Raw genomic sequence first — 7257 nt, forward strand, 5'->3', positions numbered from 1 at the left:
GGACGATATATTGCGCAATTACTCGATATACAATTTTGTGTTTATGGCACGGACGATATATTGTTACATCGGTCATGCCATTGGCCGCGTACACACATAATTTATTGGGTACTTGTTTTTAGGTTGTAAACTTGCGAGCAGGACCCTCTTACAGTACATCTGTCATCTGTTCTAACCCGGTCTCATTTTATTGCTGTTTTGTTCCCATTTGTATAGCACAGAGGAATATGCGGGAGCTACTATACATAAATCATTGTTATTAAATAAATAATAAATCCTTTGTTTCACTATTAAATCAGAATAAAACATAACAGAGCTCCTACATTATTCACTCCACTCACCATACTGACTTATAATAGAATTTAGTAAACTGACAAAAAAGTTATTTTCATAAACTGTTGCAATAATATATTTTCAACTGTTAGTTTCTTTCAGCTTTTTTTTTAATGCTAGTAAAAGACTGAAATTCATGTGTGGTCATTAAAAATGTCACCAAATTGCTAAGGCACACAATGCGAGGAAAATAACTAATAAGTACTGTCACACTAAGAGTGTTATTCTAGTAAACATACATTTTCAAATTAGAGATATGCGCCGACCCCTGTTTGCTGGTTTTTGTTCTAATTCATCATCCTGAGGGTGAGTCAGATGTGGACGGAGTTCAGGCATCCATCGCAAAGTACTGATAATTGGCACTTGGCGTGTGCAGGACCTGTTCTGTGCATGTGCAAATGAGTCCTGCGATAATGGACTCAGATTGACAGAAGGCTGTTAGTGATTGACAGTCGGATGCCATTACGGGGTGGGGAGGGGCGGCGATGACCTCTGTTTCTCAAAACGCAGACATGTCCCTGCCATTGCAGGGGAGGAACGAGGCCAAGAACTCAATCCGAAGATGGAAATTTCCTAGCCTCATGGTAGCTCCTGCGGTGGCCGGTTTGTGCGGCCCCATGGGTCACGCAGCCGGCCTTTGGTGTTGGAGATGATCCGATACTGTGTCCTTGGATGTAGTTTGGATCAGTAATGCAGCAGGAGGCGTGACTCGTCCTGCTGCATTACCCTATTAGTGCTATCACTGCTCCTTCTATGTAAGCAGCAGCGATTGCAACTCCAGCCACATCTGAATTGTGTTTTGGGTTTGGATCTGTATTTTTTTTTAATTGGTAAAAACAGCTAAAATCTTGTCATTTGGGTCTGTTTTTGTTTCTACAGTACTATTAACCCCAATAACATTAATTTCCAGTCAGTTTTGACCACCTCTCCATTCACAATCGTTTTCACCAATATTGCCTAAAGGTTGGCTGGCTAAAGTAAGCACCAGAGCAACGGCACAAACAAACACACGGCAGTTTAAAAGACTACAGCATATCTGTGAAACGTTGCCACACCGCAGTAGCAGACAGGATGGCATAAACCCCATAGAAACCAAGAATGTTTTAATTAATCAAGAACTAGATCAGATTACCGAGGGCAGTAAAGGGAAATAGAGGTGGAGTATGTATGTATGTAGTAGAAGGCAGGTAAAGTATTGATTGATTGATTAATGACTTTAAATGATTCAGTAAGAAAATTTAAGATAGAGATAGGCTGATTTGGAGTAGCTCTGCAAGTATTAATTTTCTTGGATTCTCTTTCAACCCATGTCAGGAATGCTTGGCTATCATTGTCTTCTTTTCTAGTTAATGCATTGCAAATTGGTAATGTATTGGAGCAATAACAAATAAAAATGTTTGTTTATGCAAAACACTAATCAGTGGCGGACCAACATTTTGGGGCTCTGAAGCTTGAACTGTTATGGAGTCCCCTTCACAACCAGCAACAATAGGGCAACATCCCTTGCAAAGACAGCATACACCGCTCAGTACCAGACAAATTACCTTATCAGATGCCTCCTTGTCCCATGCTCCTTTTCTCCTTTCATTGCTCCTATCCTCTTTCCTAGGATGGGCTCTCTCAGGCTTTGCCATTCCTGGGAATGTCACAAAGAGAAATTCTGCATGTTGTCAGGAATTGTAGTTTAAAACAGATACATGTTTCACACTATTTACAGAGCGCAAATCCCAGAACTAGACTACAACTCCTAGTAGCTCCTGTGGTACTAAGCAACACACATTTCAGCTGTAATAGAAGTTATGCTGTACTATAAGCCTGGTTGTCATAGTGTTATTGGTGACAAGCTATAATCATACAGTACATAAAAACAAGAGGTGAAAAATCTGATTTTTGGTGTTAAAATGCGCAAGTGAGATAAGTGATGATTTCGTCACTAAAATAAACTTATTTTATTAACACACATTTAAAATACTTCATTGATTTGTTGAAAAATTCACCAATTAAAAAAAGTTGCTTCAATGCCACTCCGCAATTAGGGGACCTGAAGCTTAAGCTTCATTAGTTTCACAGTAGATCTTCCCCTGTCCCCAATGTCCAGCAAAAATACATCCTATTATGAAAAGAAAAATGGTTCAAGATGGAATTTTCCTTGGGCCCTCTTACCCGCCCTTACAGTATGTTGTATATTAAAAAGGACATGCACTACTTAACAAGCCAAGCACTGCATTGCAATGGACCAAGACTTTAGTGGCTGAAGTGCTTGGTTTTTTTGAACCCCCACAAACCAATTTTTAAGAAAGACTACTCCCGATCCTTAATGAGGAAGTTGATGATGTGGGTGTTGGCAGTGGAGATGCATGTGCTGGTCCAAACTGCTGGTAACTGATACTGTACTGCTTGCTATTATTTTACAGAATTTTTTCAGATTTTGATAAGTAACTAGCATGAACTTGCTGCAAATGATGCAACAAATTGGAGGTGCCGAGATTGTTAATGTCCCTATCTTTAATTTTGTCCTCACAAATGGTACAGATGCCTTCACAAATGTTGTCAGGATTTGGGTAAAAATAATTCTATGCAAAAGAGGTGGCTTTTTTATCATCTACAAAGGCATGACAATGACCTTCTTTTCATCATGACCAAGAACTGCTGCTACTGGTGGCTGACTTACCTTGACACAAACAACATCCTCATCATCAACAACCTCATTAGTGTCAGATACACAAATATCCCCTCATCCTATGGCACTTCCACAGTAGCATCCTCAGTTTCTATGACACCATCTTTACTTGTGCTGCTCATTCCCATGTTTGCAGAGGGTGCAGAAATGGTGAAAGGAGGCTTTTCTATGAGTACAGTGTCAGAAATGTCAGTCTCATATATATAGTAGCTAATGTGTACAGCCCTAGACTCTCCTCAGGATATTGTGAACACACAGTTTGTTCTTCAGCCTTAGTGTTCTGCTGTTTTTTTTGGACATTGATTTGCCTATTTTAAAGTTGACACTTCTACTAGACTCCAGGCGAGAAGGTGTTGCATCATCATCATCATCATCATCATCATCATATGAGGTTGCAGAAGAAGATACTTGACTGTTTGTGGCCTCGGATTCTGCTTTAGGCATTCTTCTAGTGCATGAAACAGCATTAGCGCTAGCAGGACCACCTCAAAGGCCATGGGCTGAGCTTTTCCTTGCCACAGTTTATGGAGTATGGCATGGTGACAATTTTATGTTTTTTTGGCAGCAAACATTCCCTTTATTATTAGAGGTGATGTTTCTTTAACATTGTAAAATATTAAGATTTTAGGGGCAGTATTCAATTCTTTTCACCCCCTTCCACCTGTTCTGTTTCTGCTGATGGGCTTGGTATCATAATTTCAGCTTGCTACCCCTGGGGTAGCGGGGCACCCAACTCTTTAATCATCTTTAAGTGGATTAATATCTGTAGTCAGCAAAAACTTTGTGATTGACTGGGGTTTAGTGTCCTCACATTTGGTAGTTGATTAACACCTTTTGGTGGAGGGTTGCTGTGTGGGGGAGGGGGTTGTAATCACAAAGAACATGTGTTTGTAGACTTACTTACTCAGTATAGCATAGGACGCCAGGCCTATCAGGACGCTGCAGTGGCTAGTGTATGAAGTGGCTAGTTATTAAGTGGCAGCTAATATCAATAGCAGTGTTATACCTGTGTTAAACCGAAGGAAAACAGAAGGTAAACAAACTAATAAAATAACAAACGGACTGCATTACAACCTAAAAACTCTGGAACTTTATGTGGCCTCTCCTCACCTCAAACATGAGAACACCAAGACCAGGCTTACCACCTCTCTGGCTGAGAACATCAAGTCTGCCCCTGTGCCTAACCATCAAGATGAACAGGGAACTGTGGGGGAAGAGCACCAGGAACAGGATCAGCAGGGACATCCCCATTGCTTCTGAGTATGCCCCCACATTCTCCTACCCACCCATAATATGATCTTACCAAAATAATGTTATCCCAATTTTACTTCTGCCAATAATTACCTGCTATTGTGTTTTTTTTCCCCTTCAATAGCTCGCTTCCACCCCACCATGTGTTTTTCCTGTAATGTTTACCTCCACTGATTGCACACCTTTCCATTGTGCCCTACATGCAGGGTACATCATACTACTACATAACCATCAGTTTTCCCATATATGAACTTGGCCCTTGTCTGGCTCACCTCCCACAGTGTAACCTTCAAAGTGCACCCAACATGGCTGCCCCATATGGTACACTTGTGGATGGGATGAAAAATACATGGACCTTGTGGTTTTGTTGGAACCCTACTCTAAACTGTAGGAGTCTGAAATCACCCCCGTTTTGTGTCATCTCTTCTAGGGGTGGACTATTCCACCCTGGGTAATCCTACGCTAAGCGCCCAAGATGGCTGCCGCACTTGGTACCTGTGAGGGTGGAATACACAACCCTTGGAAGTTATTACCCAAAATGCCTACACCAATCCTGCATTATGCTTTCTGTGTGCTTAAGCTTTTCTTTTATGTCTGTGTGGCTTATCTATTGTTGTATTACTTAAATCCTCTGTATCATGTGTATTGTTTTTGATGTCTGTAAAGCGCCTTGAGTCCTATTGGAGAAAGAGCACTATATAAATAAAATTATTATTATTATTATTATTATTATTATTATCTAACCCTGAATACTATTGGCGTGATATACGCAATAACGGGGTTCACTTTAGAAAGGAGATTGGGCATGATATATCATTTGAATACCACCCTATGTGTCTTTTCTAAAACTTTGTGTCTCCTGGACCACCTTTAGATGTTGAAGTACTATCATGACTGGCAGCAGCCACAGCACTTGTACCGGGTTGCTGTTCCTGCTCTTCTATCAACTGATCCATATCAACACACAATGCTATAAGTAGCATAACCTACTGAACATAATTTTTTAACAGTGCCTGAACCTGTCCTGACACAGTCACAGATAGTGCTGCAGCCCACAGCCCTTGTTCACTGATGATACTGACACAGTAGCCCACGGCTTTTAATCATCACTGACAGTCACACTACAGCCCACAGCCAGGGCCATCTTTTCATATGGGCTCAGTGTGCAGATGCCCACGGGCCCCAGGAGTATAAGGGCCCTAGGATAATAACTGAGGGTCCCCTTTTTTGGAGATATCTGACTTCAAAGCAGTGGTCCCCATCCAAGCATGTTAATTGCTCTTCCCAGCCAGATATCTCGGGTTCTGTCTGACAGAGTTTTTCTGAGGGTATACTCCAAAGCTGGATCTCTCCACTTTCGGTGGACACTGGCAGCTTGTCTTTATTATGTCCATAACCAGAGATATCAGCCAGCCTTCCAGCAGCTGGTCCCTGCTCCAGCTACACTCACCTGGTAAGCAGTTTTATATTTCCGTTAATGGATTGCTCTAGCTCCCCAAGTCCCTAGTACCTCATGGCAGCTTGTCTTTATTATGTCCATAAGCAGAGATATCAGCCTTCCAGCAGCTGGTCCCTGCTCCAGTTTTATATTTTCGTTAATGAATTATATTTTCGTTAATGGATTGCTATAGCTCCCCAAGTCCCTAGTACCTCATGAAAGGTTGGCCTCTCTAGTTTTTTCATTCCATTGAAAGCTAAGAAATCTATTTTTAGAAACTAGAGATATCTGCAATCAAGCAAGCTGCCCTCCCACCGGAAAATTATGAATATTAAGCTCACTCCACTGTCCACCCCTCACCTGCATATTAAACACCCCCTACCACCCTGGAAGTCATGTACCGGGACCCCTTCATTCAGCCCAATGTCCCCTTCTACAATTTAGTATTCTCCCTTCTGCCCCATCTCTCATCAGCTGTGCAGTAAAGGAGTAATTAGCAGAAATTACTTCTCCAGGTCCTACATGCTGAGCGGAAGATAGAACACCCCCTAGCACTCGTGGGACACAAATGCTGCTGTTAAAAGAACTACCACTGGGGGATGGGTAAGGGCACCAGTCCATTGCTTTGCCCAGGGGACTACACTGCTGTTCAGACGGCCCTGCCCACAGCGCTTCACTGATGACACTGACACAGCAACCCACAGCCATTAATTATCACTGGCAGTCACACTGCAGCCCACAGCCATTCACTGACAGTATGACACAGTCACAGATAGCTATAGCCCTAGTTCACTAATGATGATGATGATGATGATGATAATGATGACAAGTTCGCCAAGTTCAGGGGTGTTCGTTTTTTTATTTAAAATGCCAGTAAGTAAGTGGTCTTAGTGTTGCATAAATGATCCAATTGTAATATTGTTTTCAACCAACAAAAAAATAAATGTTTGCAGATTGTTATTAGTTGGACTTTGCAAATAAAAAGGTGGATTCAAAAATAAAGACAACTCTCAAGTAAATGGTTTTCGGCATTAAATAACTCCACTGAAAACTAAATTTTAAGCTTGCTTTCTATTTTTTAGAGGTCACAGGCACGATCACTTTTTACTGTATATGTTATAGTTGTAAAATCTTACTCCAACCTGAAGTGCTGCTCTACAGTATTGGATTCCTGCTATACTAGCAATACATCAGGTAGTTACTCTGCTGCATTCTCCTGTAGTTGCCATTGTGATTGCCTTTTAAAATGCTGGGTCTCGCAGTAATCATTGTCAGATAATTTAATGAGCCTATGCTATCACATAGCCGCAGTTCCTGTATTTAGGTCATGTCCCTGAGTCTGCTGTTCTGTTGAGACCTTGCTATTAGTGAACAATCCTGAGTTTCCCATCATCCAGTTACAAGTGTGTTATTCCAGGTTCCTGGCACCAATGCCACCAATGACTTCTGGCACTCTGATATGCAAATGCTCCTGACAGGGGCATTTTAAGAGAGGAGGATGCCCATGTTCAGCCTCCTCCGTCGGGCCCCCTCCTCTCTGCCCGGAGCTGTGTAG

This window comes from Pseudophryne corroboree, chromosome 5, assembly GCF_028390025.1.
Source record: "Pseudophryne corroboree isolate aPseCor3 chromosome 5, aPseCor3.hap2, whole genome shotgun sequence".
NCBI lineage: Eukaryota > Metazoa > Chordata > Amphibia > Anura > Myobatrachidae > Pseudophryne > Pseudophryne corroboree.